Consider the following 22,421-nt stretch of genomic DNA (forward strand, 5'->3'; position numbering starts at 1 on the left):
CAATATAGGAAAAGCTTGTACGCATTGGATCGGTGATGGAGAATTATGCCGGATGCGATCGATCATGTAACAGTCATAACCTAGGGTGACACATAACTAGCTCCAGTTCATCAATGTAATGTAGGCATGTATTCGGAATATAGTCATACTGTAGCGACCCGACCTAAGATGGTCAAGTCTCTGTGTATCTGTGCCATCCCTGGATCGGTATGCTAGCACACACAGTACACCAATGTATATATCAAAGTGCAATCACATGCATAAATAACGTAAAACTGATATATATATATACCTCATACGTCTCAGCGGAAACAAACAATCGGGTGTGGAGTCCCATCAACGCCATCGGCAGGTTGAGTGTAGACCGTAACCCTGTACCGTACTCTTACTCGTCGGAAGAAACATATCTGCAACATGAGACGTTGCAGCCATGTAGGTTAGTACATTGAATGTACCGGCAAGATCACTGTAAGAAAAACAGACGATAAACTATACTATATGCAATATGGCTTTGTGGCTCTGTACCTGCATTTTGTTTGCATAAAAGCTGGTTTTATTTTCCCCTACATCAAAGGAATTAACTGGAGTCTGTACTACGGAGTTTTCTATCATGACATGGTTCCGCCAACCGATGTCTCATATCCCAAATCATCATAAGTTGCCCACAATTAAATTATCAGTCCGGTGTTGAGAGTTCCGAGATAGATCCAAGTCCAAAGGCTCAAGTTGTCCGTAACCGGGGACACGGCTAATCGATTAGGTTTAAACCCTCTGCAGAGGTTTGTACACTTTACCCGCAAGATTCGATCCTTCTTTTTACGTTCTCGCACTTCAGGGTGTTTGAGAACAAGACGACCGAAACATGGTTTTCCAAAGAGTTCCCCTGACCACTATCCGGTGCTCATCCAATCCTATCTTAGTTCTACATATGCTAGCACCGTCCCAGCCAGAGTCACCACTAGGGTCAACTAAGCCAGAGCCCATAGTGACTTGCGGTTGCACAGGTAAGCTTTCGGGCATGAAGTATTCTTCCGTCTCTTTGAGTCTGGGTGAAGCTTTCCGCAAGATGTCATGGTGCTTCTCCATGCATCCCGGCCATCCACTGGTTTCTCTAGGGTGCCCGTCAACCATCCTTCACCCAGTAGTGTGTATTGAATTCTTGTCTCGAGTCTTGAAGTCCTGAAGATGCAGTCATTGCCGATGCCATCATGAATTTGTCGTCATTGATGTAGAGTCCTTCATTCTCACACCACTCTCGTGCACTCATATCAAACCCCGTCTACTATAGCGTAGCATTAAAACTATAACGTCTCGGGCTTGGTAACAGGGACATGGGTTCCTACCTCATGCATTCTACTCAACTACAAGATTCAATAACACTAGTGGAGGGATCGTTGAAAGGGTGCTACTACATGCAAATAAAACATAGGTATGAAAAACATGGTCAAAGTGAACTTGCCTGGTAAGTTGATGAAGATAACAACGCTATCGAAAATAACTTGATAGGACTATACGCAACTCTCCGATGAAATCTATAATAACAAACATGACATTCACATAAGCAAGCATTCTAGCAAGCAAATCTAACAATCAAAAGAAAACTCAATAAGAAAACCCAATACAAAACAAATAACACATCGAAAGAACTAATAGGGGAAAACAATAAAGAACCTACTAGGAAAACCTTTTGCCTTAACTACAAAAATAGTTTTATCCTAAGCAAAACTTAACAAACAAAATACTAAACTAATAATTTTAACAGAAAATAAAATTTAAATCAACTAAGTTAACATAAAGTATTTTTCATAAAATTTTACTAGCAAAAGGAAACACATAAAAAGCTAAATTAAAACTCTAATTATGCTTAAAACAAAACTAGTAAGAAAAAGAAATAAAACATTTTATTTTTCTGTAAATAAAAGTTCACCCTCTAATACTACAGAAAAAAAATCTGAACTAAAATATAATAGAGGTGAAAATAAATTTTAATATAATTAAAACAACAGGAAACCACAACAACTTAAAAATAACTAGCGCAGTGTTATTTTCGTGAAAAACTAATTTTAATAAAATCTATAAGTACCCAAATTAATCCTACTGCTATGCAAGGTCAAAACAAAGAAGTGGCAAAAAGAATCGCCTAAAAATATTAATTCTAGCTCATATTATAGCAGAAATACTAATCTGACTAAAACCCATATAAAACAGTTTTAAAAAACTAAAATATGGCCTAAACTATTTTATACAGAAACATTAGGAAATTTGCAGACTAGAGCAAAAAGAATCAATCAAAAACTCTAAATAACCTAAGAGATATAAATTTTTCAAGATTGGAACTTTCTGTTTTAAAAATAGAAACGAAAATAACACAAAAAAAAAACTAACGGGCACTACTGGGCCGAAGGGGTGCGATCTATAACAAACTAACACTCAGGCGATAACTAACAACCGCGTACAGTGGGCTTTGTAGAATAAAACCGACCGGGACGGTTTAAACTAAACTATAACTTAACCGAAGTAAAAACCGATCTAATGAAGAAAAAAATCTGCTAAACTGATCTAATCTAACAAAACGATTAGATCGAAAGAAGAAAAAAAATGAACAGTGGGGGAGCGCTCGTGCTTACAGAGAGGGCGGCGCTGGGAGAGAAGAAGAGCGCCGGCGAGGGCGATTGCTCCGACGGCTCGCGGTGGAGGCGGCGATGTCCAGCGGGTGGAGGACTCCGAGGGGGTCCGATTTTTAGTTAAAGGTGAAGGTCGGGGATGACGGACATGAGCGGAGCGTCGAGATGAACTCAGTGCTCCGGCAATGTCGGGCGAGGTCCACGGCGAGGCTCCGGTGCTCCCTGGACGAGGAAATGATGTCAAGGAGATGCGCAAAGATGAGAGAAGTATGTTGGACAAGATTTGGTGGTTCAGGGTTGCTCATCGATGTCGGGATCTATGGTGAACCGTCTCAGCTCCGGCGAGATCCAAACGAAGATCACGTGAGGTAGAAGTGGTTTCGACGTGGGGTTTTGGGGGCGTGGGACGAGGAGGTGGCTGGGTATTTATAGGACATGTTCTTGAGGCAGGGGCAAGCCATAGATAGGGTTTCCATCATTTGCGCGTGCGGCATCGCAGCCGTGCCCGAGCTGGGATCCTCATGTTTCGTGCGACGGGAGAAGATGACGGGTGGGGTCTAGCGCCAGGGAAAGGGAGAGAGGGATGCAAGTGAGAGAGAGGTGGCGGCGGCGCTCTTGGGAGTTCCTCTCGAGCGTACGTGTGCGCGTGCGCTAGCCATAGTGCTAGCGCTAGGCTGGGCCGGCCTGTGGCTAGGCCTCGTTGCCCTGGCCGGGCGGATTAAAAAAACGTTTATTATTATTTTTAAACAGTGAGGAAAACTAATAAAAATAAGAAAAACAAAATATTCTATATAGGCATTTTATATACCAAAAGTTTTAGAATAAAATTTCCTAAAACATGAACATATTTTGATGGATAAATAAAATACTAAAAAACATTTGTTTTTGAAATAACTCCAAAATAGAATCTGAGTTTCAAATAATTTGCAAATGTTTTTTTTTTCAAATTTGAGTCTCAATCCAAACATTGTCTCTGATCTTTTGGAGTGTCATTTTCCTCGTCTCATATTATTTTTTTATTAGAGAATTTTTACAAGATCCAAACTAAAAATCAAATAGTGATTCAAATAGAAAAAAATTGGGAAAGTCCTTTTATTCCCTCTCATTCGATTTGTTTTTGTTTCAAATTCCACTCATTTTCAGTCAATCAATCAAACAAACAATAAAAATTATTAAATTAATATAACATTCCAAAATTTAGAATTTTGGGATGTTACACATACGTACTTATGGAAAAGAACTTGCATGACATCTTTTGTCCTACCGTCTCGTGGCATCGGTGTCCTATTGGATACTAGGGATCAAACCCTAACAAAACTAACTCGATTACATGATAAATCTCATCCAACCCATCACTGTCCAGCAAGCCTATGATGGAATTACTCACGCACGACGGTGAGCATCATGAAATTGGTGATGGAGGATGGTTGATGATGACGATGGCGACGGATTCCCCTCTCCGGAGCCCCGGACGGACTCCAGATCAGCCCTCTGAGAGAGTTTAGGGCTTGGCGGCGGCTCCGTATCGTAAAACGCGATGAATCCTTCTTGATTTTTCTCTCCTCGAAAGTGAATATATGGAATCAAGGTTGAGGTCAGTGGAGCATCAGGGGGCCCACGAGGTAGGGGGAAGGCGCGCCCCCACCCTCGTGGACAGGTGTGGGCCCCCTGGCGTGGATCTTCTTCCAGTTTTTTTATATATTCCAAAGTAATTCTCTGTTGATTTTCAGATCATTCCGAGAACTTTTATTTCTGCACAAAAATAACACCATGACAATTCTGCTGAAAACAGCGTCAGTCTGGGTTAGTTCCATTCAAATCATGGAAGTTAGAGTCCAAAACAAGGGCAAAGGTGTTTGGAAAAGTAGATACGATGGAGACGTATCAACTCCCCCAAGCTTAAACCTTTGCTTGTCCTCAAGCAATTCAGTTGATAAACTGAAAGTGATAAAGAAAAACTTTTACAAACTCTGTTTGCTCTTGTTGTTTTAAATATGTAAAGCCATCATTCAAGTTTTCAGCAAAGATTATGAACTAACCATATTCACAATAACACTTAGGTCTCATGTTTACTCATATCAATGGCATAATCAACTAGCGAGCAATAATAATAAATCTCGAATGACAACACTTTCTCAAAACAATCATAATATGATATGACAAGATGGTATCTCGCTAGCCCTTTCTGAGACCGTGAAACATAAATGCAGAGCACCTTTAGAGATCAAGGACTGACTAGACATTGTAATTCATGGTAAAAGAAATCCAGTCAAGTCATATCAATGTAAACTAATAGTAATGGATGCAAATGACAGAGGTACTCTCCAACTGGTGCCTTTTAATAAGAGGATGATGACTCAACATAAAAGTAAATAGATAGGCCCTTCACAGAGGGAAGCAAGGATTTGTAGAGGTGCCAAAGCTCGGTTTTGAAATAGATATGAATAATATTTTGAGCGGTATACTTTCATTGTCAACATAACAACCGAGAGATCTCGATATCTTCCATGCTACACACATTATAGGCGGTTCCCAAACAGAATGGTAAAGTTTATACTCCCCCTCCACCAACAAGCATCAATCCATGGCTTGCTCGAAACAATGAGTGCCTCCACCTAACAAGAGTCTCAGGGGAGTTTTGTTTGCAGTTATTTTGATTTGATTTGCATAAAGCATGGGACTGGGCATCCCGGTGACCAGCCATTTTCTCGTGAGTGAGGAGCGGAGTCCACTCCTCTTTAGAATAACCCGCCTAGAATGGAAGATACACACAGCCCTAGTTGATACATGAGCTATTCGAGCATACAAAACATAATGTTTATTTGAAGGTTTAGAGTTTGGCACGTACAAATTTACTTGGAACGGCAGGTAGATACCTTATATAGGTAGGTATGGTGGACTCATATGGGACAACTTTGGGGTTTATGGAATTGGATGCACAAGCAGTATTCCCACTTAGTACAAGTGAAGGCTAGAAAAAGACTGGGAAGTGACCAGCTAGAGAGTGACAACAGTCATGAACATGCATTAAAATTAATCAACACCGAATGCAAGCATGAGTAGGATATAATGCACCATGAACATAAAAATCGTAGAGGCTATGTTGATTTTGTTTCAACTACATGCGTGAACATGTGTCAAGTCAAGCCACTCGAATCGTTCAAAAGAGGATACCACCTTATCATACCACATCACAACCATTTTAATAGCATGTTGGCATGCAAGGTAAACCATTATATGCTCCTAGCTAATTAAGCATGGCATAAGAAACCACAATCTCTAATTGTCATTGCAAACATGTTTATTCATAAGAGGATGAATTAGGAATGATGGACTATCATATTTACAAAAACAAGAGAGGTCGAGTTCATACCAGCTTTTCTCATCTCAATTCATATAATCATCATTATTGCCTTTCACTTGCACGACTGAATAATGTGGATAATAATAATATTGCATGTGCATTGGACTAAGCTGGAATCTGCAGGCATTCAATTCAAGAGAGAAGACAACGTAATATGGGCTCTTGGTTAGATCAACAATAATGCATATGAGAGCCACTCAACATTTTAATCATGGTCTTCTCCTATCGACCCCCAAAGAAAAGAAAAGAAGTAAAACTATTTACATGGGAAATCTCCCAACAAGCAAAAGAAGAACAGGAAATCTTTTTGGGTTTTCTTTTAGTTACTACTACAAGCAAGAAAGTAAACTAGCTAAAAGCTACAACTATTTTTTTGGTTTTTCTTAAGGTTTATCAAACACACAAGAAAAAGCATAAAAAGGGAAAATAAACTAGCATGGATGATACCGTGAAAAAGTATGAGCACCGACAACTAGCATGAGTGTGTGAACATAAATGTAATGTCGGTGAGAAATACGTACTCCCCCAAGCTTAGGATTTTGGCCTAAGTTGGTCTATGGCCATGGCTGGCCTAGCGGATATCCAAAGTAATAGTTGGGGTCGTACTGAGAAGAACCCCCTGGTGCCACTGGTTGGCGATCTCTTCAGGATTCCACTGATAAACAGACTGCCGGTGAGGATCAAATTGTGGTTCCGGCTCTGGCTCTGTAGCTGTGTGGGGTTTCGATAGGCGTGAATGGCCTCCGGCGGAACAAGGTACTTGCCTCCAGATAAGTCAAACAAGGAAGGAGCAGGCAAAGTAATAGTCTCAGGGTGATTTATATCAAATATCAGCTTGTACTTAAGCATATTTTCCTTATTCTTAACGATAAAATCATGTGCTACCATACTCTTATAGTCTAGAAAAACAGGAGGCAGCAACTTCTCTTCCTTCTCATAATGCCTAATAGGTATGTTAAAGTGTGTAGCGAGGCGTGAGGTGAAGATGCCTCCAAGGACGGGGCCCTTAGCACGGTTCAGATTTAACCGCTTTGCAATAATAGCGCCCATACTAAATGTGTCATCACGGAACAAGGCATGGCATAAAATAACAATATTAGGGGCACTAAGGTTGCCATAGTTTCCGCAACCAATTAAGCATCTACTAGCAAATATTGCAAAGTAACATAAAACAGAAAAATGTATGCTAGTAATTCTTGCATCAGAAACTTTCCTTGTTTCCCCTACAACAATTGTATCAATAAACCCTTCCACATCGTCACGATGTGGTTCCTCTATGCTGCCCTCAAAAGGTATCAAACAAACCCGACAAAAATCACGAAGTGACATCTCCTTATGCTCATCATATAAATAAAATTCCAATGTAGGTGGTGAGCTCCTAGCATGGAAATGAAAGTTTTGCACAAAGATATTGATCAGTAAGAGATACTATTCGCGTTGGTCGTGGAGGACGGCGGTGAGGCCTGCATTCTCAGCCAATTCATAGAAATCATCATAAATCCCGGCTGCTCTCAAGAAATCATCACAAGGCCATTCACATGGCTGAACCTCCGCGGTGCGAGGGAGATTATACTTGGGCTTCTTGTTCTCTTCACTTTGTTTATCCTTCGAGCTTCGGCTCGATGAGCCCCTCAAAAATCTCTTCATCTTTTTCTAAAAATTTCTGAAATTTTTAGTAACTTCAAAATAAAAGTGAGCCAAACTCAACAAAATTGATAGCAACTACTCCTACAAGTGCCTAGAGGCTATATCACGCATTAAAACTACTTTTGACCATATAAATTTGACATGCAAGCTCAAGAACAGGGTCACCTAAACAGCAAAAATTTGCAATAAATAAAGCACTAGAACAAAAACTAATTGGACCATTGGAGGAGTCACATACCAAAGAACAATCCCCCAAAGCAGTTTTGTGAATGGAGCTTTGAGCAAGGAGATCGAAAATGGCAGCAAGATGAGCTAGAACTCGTGCTTGAGCTGGTTAGTGATTTTTTGGGAGGAAGAAGGAGTGTGTGGTGGCTGGAATAAGTGGAGGGGAGCCACGATGGGCCCACGAGGCAGGGGGCGCGCCGAGTGGGTGGGCGCGCCCTGGACCCTCGTGGCCAGGTGCTTGCTCCCCTTGGTGTGTTCTCAGTGCCAGATATTCTGAAATATTCTAGAAAAAATCATATTTAAATTTCAGGGCATTTGGAGAACTTTTATTTTCGGGGTATTTTTTATTGCACGAATAATTCAGAAAACAGATAGAAATTGCTATTTTCGCTTTATTTAATATAAATAACAGAAAATAAAAAGAGGGTACAGAGAGTTGTGTTTTCTAACTTCATCCATCTCATGCTCACAAAAAGGAATCCACTAACAAGGTTGATCAAGTCTTGTTAACAAACTCATTCTGAATAACATGGAACCGGAGAAATTTCGAATAACACTAGGTTACCTCAACGGGGATATGCACATTCCCAACAATATGAATATCATATTTCTTCTTGACAGTAGGAAGAGGAAATTCAAAACCTCCAATAGTAATTGTTGAAATTTTTCCAATAGAATTGATACTGTGGACTTGAGGTTGTTTCCTCGGAAAGTGTACCGTATGCTCATTACCATTAACATGAAAAGTGACATTGCCTTTGGTGCAATCAATAACATCTCCTGCAGTATTCAAAAAGGGTCTTCCGAGAATAATAAACATACTATCGTACTCGGGAATATCAAGAATAACAAAGTCCATTAAAATAGTAATGTTTGCAACCACAATAGGCACATCCTCACAAATACCGACAGGTATAGCAGTTGATTTATCAGCCATTTGCAAAGATATTTCAGTAGGTGTCAACTTATTCAAATCAAGTCTACGATATAAAGAGAGATGCATAACACTAACACAGACTCCAAGATCACATAAAGCAGTTTTAACATGATATAGTTGGTACTCCGGGATCTCCAAGTTTCTTTGGTATTCCACCCTTAAATGTATAATTAGCAAGCATGGTGGAAATTTCAGCTTCCGGTATCTTTCTCTTATTAGTAACAATATCTTTCATATATTTAGCATAAGGATTCATTTTAAGCATATCAGTCAAATGGATACGCAAAAAGATAGGTCTAATAATTTCAGCAAAGCGCTCAAAATCCTCATCATCCTTTTTCTTGGATGGTTTAGGAGGAAAGGGCATGGGTTTCTGAACCCATGGCTCTCTTTCTTTACCGTGCTTCCTAGCAACAAAATCTCTCTTATCATAACGTTGATTCTTTGATTGTGGGTTATCAAGATCAGCAGCAGGTTCAATCTCTACATCATTATCATTACTAGGTTGAGCATCATCATGAACATCATCATTAACATTATCACTAGGTTCATGTTCATTACCCGATTGTCTTCCAGCATCAGAAATAGAAATATCATTGGGATTCTCAGGTGTGTCTACAACAGGTTCACTAGAAGCATGCAAAGTCCTATCATTTTTCTTTTTCTTCCTTTTAGAAGGACTAGGTGCATCAACATTAGTTCTCTGAGAATCTAGCTCAATTCTCTTAGGATGGCCCTCAGGATACAAAGGTTCCCGAGTCACTTTACCTCCTCTAGTTGCAACTCTAACAACAAAGTCATTATTTTAACTATTCAATTCATTGGGCAAATCATTCTAAGCTTTAAGTACTTGTTCTACTTGAGTGGTAACAATAGAAGCATGTTTACTAATAAGTTTAAGTTCACCTTTAACATTAGCCATATAATCACACAAATGTTCAATCATATAAGCATTATGTTTCAATTGTCTACCAACATAAGCATTAAAATCTTCTTGCTTAACCATAAAGTTATCAAATTCATCCAAACATTGGCTAGCAAACTTAGCAGGAGGGATTTCAGCTTTATCATATCTATAGAGAGAATTTACCTTTACTACCTGTGGTGGGTTATCAAGACAGTGTATTTCTTCAATAGGTGATGAGTTAATACCACGTATTTCTTCAACAAGAGGTAAATTCTTAACATCTCCAGCTTTTATACCTTTTTCTTTCATAGATTTATTTGCCTCTTGCATATCTTCAAGACTGAGAAATAGAATACCCCTTTTCTTAGGAGTTGGCTTAGGAGTTGGTTCAGGAAGTGTCCAATTATTTTCATTAGTCAACATATTATTCAATAGAATTTCAGCTTGGTCAACAGTTCTTTCCCTGAAAACACAACCAACACAACTATCCAGGTAATCTCTGGAAGCATCAGTTAGTCCATTATAAAAGATATCAAGTATTTCATTTTTCTTGAGAGGATGATCAGGCAAAGCATTAAGTAATCGGAGAATCCTCCCCCAAGCTTGTGGGAGATTCTCTTTTTCAATTTGCACAAAATTATATATTTCCCTTAAAGCAACTTGTTTCTTATGAGCGGGGAAATATTTAGCAGAGAAATAGTAAATCATATCCTGGGGACTACGCACACAACCAGGATCAAGAGAATTAAACCATATCTTAGCATCACCCTTTAATGAGAACGGAAATAATTTAAGGATGTAATAATAGCGAGTTTTCTCATCATTAGTGAATAGGGTAGCTATATCAGTTAATTTAGCAAGATGTGCCACAACAGTTTCAGATTCATAGCCATAGAAAGGATCAGATTCAACCAAAGTAATTAACGCGGGATCAACAGAGAAATCATAGTCCTTATCAGTAATAAAGAAAGGCGAAGTAGCATAAGCAGGATCATATTTCATTCTAGCATTCAGAGATTTTTGTTTCAGCTTAGCTAATAGTTTCTTAAGATCACTCCTATCATTGCAAGCAAGAAAGTCTCTAGCAGTTTCTTCATCCATAACATAACCCTCAGGAACAACAGGTAATTCATATCTAGGGGGAGAATCTTCACCATCACTTTCATCTATATTATCAGTTTCAATAATTTCATTCTCTCTAGCCCTAGCAAGTTGTTCATCAAGAAATTCACCAAGTGGCACAGTGGTATCAAGCATAGAAGTAGTTTCATCATAAGTATCAAGCATAGCAGAAGTGGCATCATCAATAACATGCGACATATCAGAATTAATAGCAAAACCAGGTTTAGGTGTCGCAAGTTTACTCAAAACAGAAGGTGAATCAAGTGCAGAGCTAGATGGCAGTTCCTTACCTCCCCTCGTAGTTGAGGGAAAAATCTTGGTTCTTTGATCTTTCAAGTTCTACATAGTAATAAACAGATATAAATCCCAAGTGACTCAAAGAATAGAGCTATGCTCCCCGGCAACGGCGCCAGAAAATAATCTTGATAACCCACAAGTATAGGGGATCGCAACAGTTTTCGAAGGTAGAGTATTCAACCCAAATTTATTGATTCGACACAAGGGGAGCCAAAGAATATTCTCAAGTATTAGTAGCTGAGTTGTCAATTCAACCACACCTGGAAACTTAATATCTTTAGCAAGGTATTTTGTAGCAAAGTAATATGATAGTAGTGGTAATGATAGCAAAAGGTAACGGTAGAAAAAGTAATATTTTTGGGTTTTGCAGTGATTGTAACAATAGCAAAGGAAAAGTAAATAAGCTAAGAACATTATATGAAAAGATCGTAGGCATTGGATCGGTGATGGAGAATTATGCCGGATGCGATCGATCATGTAACAATCATAACCTAGGGTGACACAGAACTAGCTCCAGTTCATCAATGTAATGTAGGCATGTATTCCGAATATAGTCATACGTGCTTATGGAAAAGAACTTGCATGACATCTTTTGTCCTACCCTCCTGTGGCAGCAGGGTCCTATTGGAAACTAAGGGATATTAAGGCCTCCTTTTAATAGAGTACAAGACCAAAGCATTAACACATAGTGAATACATGAACTCCTCAAACTACGGTCATCATCGGGAGTGGTCCCGATTATTGTCACTTCGGGGTTGCCGGATCATAACACATAGTAGGTGACTGTAGACTTGCAAGATAGGATCAATAACTCTCATATATTGATGAAACCATAACATGTTCAGATTTGAAATCATGGAACTTGGGCCCTAGTGACAAGCATTAAGCATAGCAAAGTCATAGCAACATCAATCTCAGAACATAGTGGATACTAGGGATCAAACCCTAACAAAACTAACTCGATTACATGATAAATCTCATCCAATCCATCACCGTCCAGCAAGCCTACGATGGAATTACTCACGCACGGCGGTGAGCATCATGAAATTGGTGATGGAGGATGGTTGATGATGACGATGACGACGGATTCCCCTCTTCGGAGCCCCGAACGGACTCCAGATCAGCCCTCCTGAGAGAGTTTAGGGCTTGGCGGCGGCTCCGTATTGTAAAATGCGATGAATCCTTTTCCTTGATTTTTTTCTCCCCGAAAGTGAATATATGGAGTCAAGGTTGAGGTCGGTGGAGCGTCAGGGGGCCCATGAGGCAGGGGGCGCGCCCAGGGGGGCAGGCGCGGCCCCACCCTTGTGGATAGGTGGAGGCCCCCCTAACGTGGATTCTTCTTCCAGTATTTTTATATATTCCAAAATAATTCTCTGTTGATTTTCAAGTCATTCCGAGAACTTTTATTTCTGCACAAAAATAACACCATGGCAATTCTGTTGAAAATAGCATCAGTCCGGGTTAGTTCCATTCAAACCATGCAAGTTAGAGTCCAAAACAAGGGCAAAAGTGTTTGGAAAAGCAGATAGACGGAGACGTATCAGCAACCGTTTCCCGCCATTTCCTCACCTGTTTCCCGCCACCCTACTATATTGCACATAGGGGGCGCGCGACGCACGGAGGCGACAAGCGCAGCCTGTAGCACATCCACCTTTTCCAAGCATGCCAACCCACCAAAGCGCCGCCTCTGCCATCAACCTCGTCAACGAGGAAACGAGCAGGCACCACAACCCGTCGAGGCTGAGGCACTCCTCGGTAACACGATGGACAACGCCGTGATGCTCGTCATCGCTAGGGTTGAGCAGACCTTTGGCACGTGGCGCTTGAGCGTTGCGGATCAAGATAGGCATGTCAGTGCCGACAGGCTGCAGCCCGCCGCACAACATGATCGATGGCGCGCCGCAGAGAAAGATAGGCGCGTCCGCGCCGATAGGCTGCGGCTCGCCGCACGGCGAGACCGTTGGAGCGCCGCAGAGCGAGAGGCGCGGCGCGCCGCACAACAACAGTGGATCCATTGGCGCTTGCCTAAGGATGGCAATGGGTCGGGTTTGGATCGGGTTGAACAATATCAAATCCATATCCATATCCATGAAGGCAGTCCCAGCCCATCCATGAAATATCCATGGGCGAAAAATTGTGACCATGTCCAAATCCGATGGATATCCATACCCATTGGATATCCATCGGGTCCTCTCAAGACCTATACATAAGACATAACTCATTGCACAATGTGCACTCTGCATTGGCGTGCTCATTCCCTGTCGTGCAGTCACAGCCCTTGCATTGTCCCACTATTGCGGCCATGCATAAATGCGTGTGTGGAAAAGCGAAGACAGGGGGTCAAGGGGAGATGGAGCTGGGTTGTCGCAGGCCAGTAGTGGCTGCTGCAGCGATCCACCTTACGTGGGGGTAGCGGCTGGCAGCGGCAGCCACCTCTAGGGCTATGAGAGGAGTAACTCAACGAGATGGCACCGATTCTCAACAACAAGTCATTTAATTAGTGTAGATAATAGGATGAGAAGGTGTGTTGGAGTATGTTACAGTGGGGATTGTGTAATTTCTTTTGGATGTTTTAGATAAAGGATAAAATTATAGTGGGACATGTGAATATGGGGTAGGGGTTGCAGAATATTGCTCGTTAGGTCAGACGATCGGGTTGGGTTTGGATATATCCATGGGTACAAGATTATGTCCATGTCCTATCCACGAGTAATCGGGTCGGGTTTGGGCGCTGCCCATGGGCGCAAAAGCATATCCAAACCCTATCCATTCGGGTTGGATATCCATGGGTATCCATGTCCATGGATAAAATTGCCATCCTTACGGCTTGCCTGCTGTCGACATGGTGTCGCAACTGGGTACACGTCCCGTCAGTACCCCCATTTCGTCGCCAGGAGAGGGCAGAGGCCCTCAGCGCTGTACTTGCACCAGAGGTCGGCCGCACCGTACTTGCACCGGACGCCCGCTGCGCCATTTGCATGGGTGTCGCCGTTCGCCTTGTCCGTGGCCCGCTGGATGTCAACGCGCTGGTCCATAGGCTCGAACGCCTCCTTGGCCCAGGTGTCCACCTGGGCGCAGTAGAGGAACATGGCCGTTGCATCCTCGAGCTGGTGATCTCCGATGAAATAGCCAACTTGGAGCTCAAGATCGCGCTCCAGATGTCCCGCGAGAGTGTCGACCGCTTGGACGAACGCCTGCACGAGTTCAGGCAGAGCCAAGAGCTACCCTAGGAAAGGGCTGCTGGTCATGGTCTCATGGACGCGTTTTTTTTGGAAAGTCGTTTCGACGTGGATAGCTATGTATTCACAACAATCATAGTATTGCTCTGTTTCAATGTGTGTACTCTGTTTTCCATTCTTATATGTTCTGTTTCAATGTGTGTATATATGCTTTCCATTATGTATATGTGGATGATAACAGCTAGATTCAAATTAGTATACAAAAACAGATAGAAAATGGAATTCATAATATATATATATATATATTAATTGTTCATTAGATCATCACAGAATATATATATAATATCATCACATATACGTGATGACACTTAACTACTAGGTACAATGCATAAAATTGAAAATGATCAATACTAAAACTAATAATCCCTCCTAGGGCCAGTATTCCGGCAGCCCCTCGCCAACAGCTCCCTAGTGCGCGACATCTTCCCAGTGTGGAGGCAGTACTCCGACTCCTCCGCATCGCAGCGCTTGATGTACCGATCTGCCTCTTGCTGGCGGACGCGGGCGGCCGATCTTGCCATTTTGTTGGGTGCCCACCGGAGCTCCTCGTCGGTGGCACGCTGGAGCTTATCAGCCCACCTCCACACAGCGACGAGGCACCCAATGCCTATGACCTTCCTCGCGAAGTACCCGTCTTTGTACACCTCCTCGGCATGATGACACGCCCGCCCCCAAAGCTCCGCCGCCTCCTTTTTCCTGGAGGAATCACGGGATTCACAGGCCGCCTGGTACTTGGCTTCCTCCTCCGCCATCTCCTTCGTGTACACCACTTGCCTGGCTTTCTTAGCCAGCGGCAATGACTTCCACAGACAAAGATTGGGGGGTCCGGCGCAACCTCGTTAGGCGGTGCGTAGGGGTCCTCGTCGCTGCTAATCGAGTGAGCGTCCTCGGGGGGCGGCGAATCCTCGTCGACGCGTGGGCAGACCGTCGGCGCCATGGCAGAGATTTGAGAGAGAGAGGGGGCGAGTGAGGGGAGGATGTAGATGAGAATGCAGGCGGGACGACGCGAGCAAGGTAGTATTTATTGGCGGCCAGAATATAGATAGACGGGGACAGTACACACGCCGGTTGCCGGAATTTATGAGTACTGTAATTTGAATTACACACGATTCCCGCAGCAAAATCTGTGTGTGAACATAATAGCCAAAATCCGTGTGTGAACATAATAGCTGACAGTTTCCAATGCAGAACCGTGTCTGATTAATGATCCCCGCCATTCACCTACCAAACATCGAGCCGCGAGATAGAGTGCCAATCGTGTGGGGGTCGGCTGTCTTGCCATATCTTTGCATTTTCTTTTTTGAACACCAGATATTTACATCGTCTGATGATTTTTTAACTCACACACAAGTACACAAAAATATGATTTTTCAAACCGTTTTGGTTAGGCGTTGCATGTAGATGTAGTTCAAATTTGAATTATGGTCATTAAATGGTTATAAAATCACTTAAATGTCTTTAAATGGTCAAATGACCCCTGAAAATTTCCAAATTTTCACATGACAGTTGTATTAGTGGATGTTAAACGTAGGAAAAAATTTGAAGGCTGTAAGAGGAAGCTATCTCCCATCCGTCAGCAAACATGCATTGTTCCCTCTTGGAACCACGAACCTTCTAGTGAGTTTCTCCGGTTTGTGAGGGGTGTGTGTCCAAACTTGATGTAGGGTGGAACCCTATGTGGCCGATCTTTCACGAAAGGAGTGGATCCCGCGATGAACACGTTGAACACGAGGGGAAACATGAGTGTCGGGGGGATGGACCCCGGGCAGGCAACGGAACCCGGATCCTCTTCAAAAAACAACGGGGTTGGCACCGCCCCTCAATACCGGCACGCGCTTGGCCGGGTCACTCGACCCGGCCAAGCCCCGCAAGCCGGCCAGACTAGCCGACCCGGCAAGACACGTCGACTCGGCCCCAACAACTAGCGCAAGAAAGCCAAACCCGGCACGACCGAAGCCTCCTCGACAAGCCAGCACCACCCCGTGGCATGCTACGCAATCCAGCCACGGGTCAACTCCCGTCCCATCCAGGCCGTATGATGGGACGAGACTTTAATCAACGATGACCGAGGCAACAGTGCCCCGCCCATGCCTCTGGTCAGCAGGAACGTGGCAACAGTGCCCATCACCTACCCGCTGACTAGGGCCGGCGTGGCTACAGTGCCCTCGCCTTCACCGATGACGACAGCAAGCGGCAACCTGACGGAGAGCACTATACACGACTCGACTCGGCCACGCCCTGACAATCAACAAGACAGTGCACAGTCCCCCTAGGCATGCGGGGCCCGCACCTAGGGGAACCCGGCGAACCACAAGCCCTCAGTGGGACCCAGCCCGGGTTCCCGGACACCGACAATACGGACCCACCAACCTGTAACATTACCATTGTATCCCCAGGGGGTTGGACTATAAAACCCCCCGGGATCCCGCGATCATGAGAGACGAACCGAGCGAGAAACCGAACAAGAGAGAAAGCAGAAGACACATACGAGAGAAAAGCAAGCAAGCATAGGACTAGCCACAAAACAGCGACACCGGAGAGAAGGAGCAGCCCAAGCCTTGGCCAGCTTCCTTCCTCCTCCATACAGCTCCAGGAGCAACATTGTACTATCGATCATCCAATTACACTCGGCAGGACTAGGGGTATTATCTCTCCGGAGAGCCTCGAACCTGGGTATGTCCGGCGTCCTACGCCCGCTCATGCCAACCTTGCCTCTGGAGTCCACCAGTGCCCTCGAGCCTCCTCCTCTCTTTAGCCATCCCTTCGCATCGGCCGTGTGCCCACCACGACAACAAGAGAATCACTCAAACCAACAAGATAGATCACACATGCGCTAGATCCATGAACACAAAGGGAGATACATGATCCATGATCAACAAGGGACGATACACGGTAACCGGTTCTTCTCCGTGAGGAGGTCTTGAATCCACGAGGGGATCTTCCTGAGAGGGGTCTTGAATCCAAGGTGGATCTTCTCCGTAGAGGCCGCAATCTCTCTCGTGGAGTAGATCCATATGGATGACCGAGGCTCTATATCTAATATGTGCTATCACAACGCTGACCCTAGAAAGGAGGTGGAGGTGGTCTATTTATAGTCTAAGCCACGAAGGGGTAAGTGGGAGAGGGATACAAGGCCAAAGGCCCGCGGCTGTGCACACAGGCGTCGGACGTTCGGTGGGTGTCGGACGTCCGGAGCCTCGGGACGGTCGGGACGTCCGAAAGTCTTCGGACTTCCGTAAATATCCTTCTGTCACCGTGGGACCGGTCGTCCGGAGGCGCTCAGTCGTCCGTGGCCTGGGAGGTTTTGGACGTCCGGTCTTGGTCGGTCGTCCGGTCGCTGTAGATCTCGTCGACTGGACTCTTGGGCTGGCTGGACTTCTAGGTGTCGGACGCCCGGCATAGTCCGGTCGTCCGGTGGCTGTTGATTGTCGGACGTCTGGTGGCACGTCGGCCGTCCGGCCGCTGGGGACTCCGCAGCTCCGTCTTCTTCCGTCTTCGCTTGCACGCTTCACTCACGGATGGTGTAGGTGTTCCTTGGCGCTTGCACTCCTCCTCGTCGTCCGTGAAGCTCCGGCACTACCTATGCATGCACACGAGTGGAGTGTCAAGTAGTATGCCATCCTCGAAGGGGTCAAGTGAACACGTGTAAAGGAGAAGATTCACCTTTAGGTATGAGAAGTAGATGTCGCACGTGTCACTTGCCAAATGGACTCTTGACATGGTGATGTCCGTAGGATGCTCCGCATCATCCCCTCCCCCTTGGAAAAGATCTGACCTCGGATCGAAAACCAAATCACCATGGGAAAGAGATGGCTTCGTCGTGTAGTAGTGGACGTTCACCAAGTACTCATCATCTTCAAGCTCGCAATGGGCACTCTCCAACGTCGCATCGTCTAGTGATGCCTTCAAAAGGAGCAAAGACAAAAAACACTTGGAAAAACAAATGTGGTTACCATTAGTGCAAAACCAAGCATTCAAGAGGTGATTCACCAAACAAGTGTCGTCATCATACAAAGCATATGGTTTTACAAAGGATTGTGACATGGCATGTAAGCACATAAATTGAGCATAATCAAGGATATCATGGGGACAAGCATGTAAATGTGAGGTAGTGATGCAAATATGTTGGACAAGTGAGCAATCATCTACCTCAAGCTCATAGCAAACATTCACAATTGCTCAATGAAAGGTCTATGGTGGGCATAAGAATCATTCACAACCCCAAATAAAATGAAGTGTCTAAACACATGGGACAAGTGCAAGGCAAACCAAGCATAATTTGCATAGGGTGTAGTGAATATAGTGTGGCACTCAACATAATAGAAAGAGCAATTGTTCATCATGTGTGAGGCAATCAAGGCAAGCATGTAGCAATCAATGGGACATGGCATATGTGAAGTGATGACATTGTAGCAACCAAACATATGGGAGGAGCAAGTAGTCCAAGAATTGGATGCAACACACAAGGCATATATATAATGATGCATGGAATGGTGAAAATGCCAAGTCAAAGCAAGATCTCTAACAAGTGTGCAATCAAGTGGTCCAAGATGAATAATAAGTCTCATGGGGAAAGCAACACAAGTAGTACGATCCATAATATCCATGCTCATGGTTTGGGGGTTCTCAAAAGAGAAGGATATCACCTTGAAAGGATGTCCTTGTGCGTCCTTCACAATGCCAAAGTACAAGAAAGTGCAATGTAGAATCGTCGTGGTAGAATGTGGTTCGCTCTCAAGAGCTCGGATTGTCAACTCACATGACGTGGAAGTTGACACAAGGTCCAAGTATCCTACACATGCACACAACAAAACAAAGAACGTATGCGCATGGTAGGTAAACACATCATCCAACATGATGGTTCTCTTCTCTTGCACATAACCATTAGAAGCACAAGTGCATGAATAATAAGATGCAATAATGGCTATATTCATGGCACGATGTATATGGTGCAAAGAAGGAAGACAAGCATGCTTCACAAAAAATATGTCAAAATCTCCAAATATAGGCGAGAATGCTATGGGGGCAATCTCATGAGCAAGGTTAGAATCATTGTTGCACTCAATACATGGCAAATTGTCTAACATGAGAGAGGCAACACATGGAGATATATGACAAGAAGCAATAACAATCATGTCGTACAGATCATGTAGATGGTTGTCATCAACCGCATGAAATGACCAAGTATTAATCATTGGTGATGCAACAAGGCAAGCAATCATAGTAATCAAGTCGTGCAAACTAAAGAGACACAAACGAAAGAGATTGTGTGTGTGGTAAATGTACACATCATCCATCATGATGTTTATGTGCATGTGAGAGTTAGCACAAGATAAGCATCACTCAAAGAAATTTGATGCATGGTATAAGGACATGTCATCCATCATGAAAGAATAGTTATTGTGTATAACATGATGGGGATGCAAATTGAGCATACAAGTATAAGGCACAACAATAGCATTTTTTATTCATGGGGAGCATATTGTGCACACAAGTATTGGGATCATTGAAAGGATCGAGATGGACCTAGAGGGGGGGGGGTGAATAGGTACAAATACACATTTTAATTGTTACTTGGCAATTTTAGGCAATAGTGCGGAATATGAAGGTGAGCCTAACAATTGCAAGTGTGATGCTAAGAGCTAAACAAGATAATCAAGTAATACAAGTAAATGAGTAGACTGACACAATATGATTTAGGTAAGTGCAGATGAGACAAGTAACCACAAGTAGAGAGTTAAGGTTAGGGATAACCGCAACTCCGAGAGACGAGGATGTAAGCCGATGTTCACTTCCTTGGAGGGAAGCTACGTCACCGTTTAGAGAGGTGGGTGTTACCACGAAGGCACACCAACGCCACGAAGTCTCACCCTGTTCTCTCTTTGAGACAACACCACAAAGGCGTTTCTCAACCACTAGTGGTAGACCTTGGGGTGGTCTACAAACCCTCACAAACTTTTCCGAGGGTAATCACAAAGGTTGATTCCTCTCCGAAAGACTCCTACCGCCTAGGAGTCTCCAACCTCCAAGAGTAACAAGAACGATGGGAAAAGCTCAAGACTTGCTCAAGTCACAAATTCCTTTGGTGCAAAGAAGGGGAAGGGGTGGATCTATCACTTGGTCAGACAACTTCTCTCAAATGCTCTCACATCCCTTGGGGATCTAAGATTTGGTGTGGAGGAGTGAGAGAGAGAGTGTAATGTGTTCTAGGGTTTGTTCAACATGAGTGGTCAACACCATCCCGAAGGGGAAGAAAGGCTATATATAGTGGTAGTGAAAAGCTAGCCGTTTGGCCACTTAAGGCATAGGAGCTGCCGGACGTCCGGTGGGTACCGGACGACCGGTGACATAGATCGGACCGGACGTCCGGCCGGGCAGCCGGTCGTTCGCTTGCTGGAGTATAAATCTGACCGTGAAAACATCACAGGTAGCGGACATCCGGAAGGCGCCGGTCATCCGGAGCCCGGACGTCCGGTGTCATCGGACATCCGTTAATTGTAGTTCTGTTGGAGTGCACCGGATATCCGGAAGTGAGCGGACGTCCAGTGTCATCGGACATCCTTTAATTGTAGTTCTGTTGGAGTGCACCGGATATCCAGAAGTGAGCGGACGTCCGGTGACCGGACATCCGGTGTGACCGGTCTTCCGCTAATTTCAGTTCTGTGCAGACTCACCGGACGACTGGAGAGAGTCGGATGTCTGGTTGGTTGAGAGAGGCCAGACGTCCGTAGACTTCGGACGTCCGGTGAAATTTGGACCTTTTAGCTTGGAAACCTACTACCACTTTTGCACAAGTTAGAGGAAGAATTTATGAGATGGTATGAGAGGGAATTGTGTGGTTTTGAGCAAGTTCTTTCGCGAAATCCATCGATCCCCTCTTAATAGTGCGGGATCCCTACACTCAAGAGCAAAACCGAAAACAAGGAGCCGAAGCTTTTTATCTTTGTCTTGTGTCTCTGCTCTTGGGTGATATATGTTGTTATGTCCTTAGTCATGATCCACACACACACATAGCCCTTGGGACATAATCCTGAGAAATACTCGATAAACATGATTAGTCTCAATATGCATGTTGTCATCAACATAAAAATACGATTAAGGGCATGATTGCACTTTCAATCTCCCCCTTTTTGGTAGTTGATGACAACATACATGCACTTTTTAGAATAAAGCTTTGAATATCGAAAGAATTTAAAAACATTGAATATCGAAGGGTTTGTTGTGGAGCTCCCCCTCAATATGTGCAATAACTCATAGGTAAACATGAAGAGAGCTCCCCCTCACTATGATACCAACACAACCGAAACTCATACACAAGATAATCAAGATAACATCAGATTTAGAATAGGCTTCACAAGGATTCATCACTCATAGCATATAACATAAGTCGGTCCAAACATATCATAAGTTCAATAACAGGTTAACCACAAAGCATGAGTTCGATAACATGATAATAAGATAAGATCATAGCATCATATCACATAAATAAGTGCCTACTCCCCCTTGGCAGCAAATACCCAAAAGGAGGTGTCATAACAGCATCAAAGAGCATCATTGTCATCATCATCATGAGCACCACTACCACCAGCCTCGTCAAGGAAGTCAGCCCACTCATGACCCGAAGGAAAGCCAAAGTCAGAAGGTGGATCATCAGGGAGACGTTCATCGTCACTCACATCGTAAACTCCGGAGTCTATTAGACGAGCCTTCAAAGCATTCTTGGAGGTGACCAAGCATGTGACAACGTCGTGATTTTGAGAGCAATGAAAGGTAAACATCTTCATCATGGCAGAGTGAGCTTTCCCAAGAAAGCGAGAGATGCGACCAAAAGGTGCGGAGCCAGAAGAAGTAGACCGAGTGGTGGAAGAAGGAACACTAGCCGGGGTACGACGAGTAGGAGCAGAAGAGTCCTTGGGAACCCAATCCTCCGCCATGTGAGATGGAATGACCCATCGTTCGTGCAAGTGACTGTGGGCAATGCGAAACGGAGCAACACTCTCGATAAATGCCTGCAGGAAGGGGGCATGAGGAAAGGCTCGCTTGTGTTGAAAACAAGCCA

Source organism: Triticum urartu, chromosome 3 (genome assembly GCF_003073215.2).
Source record: "Triticum urartu cultivar G1812 chromosome 3, Tu2.1, whole genome shotgun sequence".
In the NCBI taxonomy this organism is placed as follows: Eukaryota; Viridiplantae; Streptophyta; class Magnoliopsida; order Poales; family Poaceae; genus Triticum; species Triticum urartu.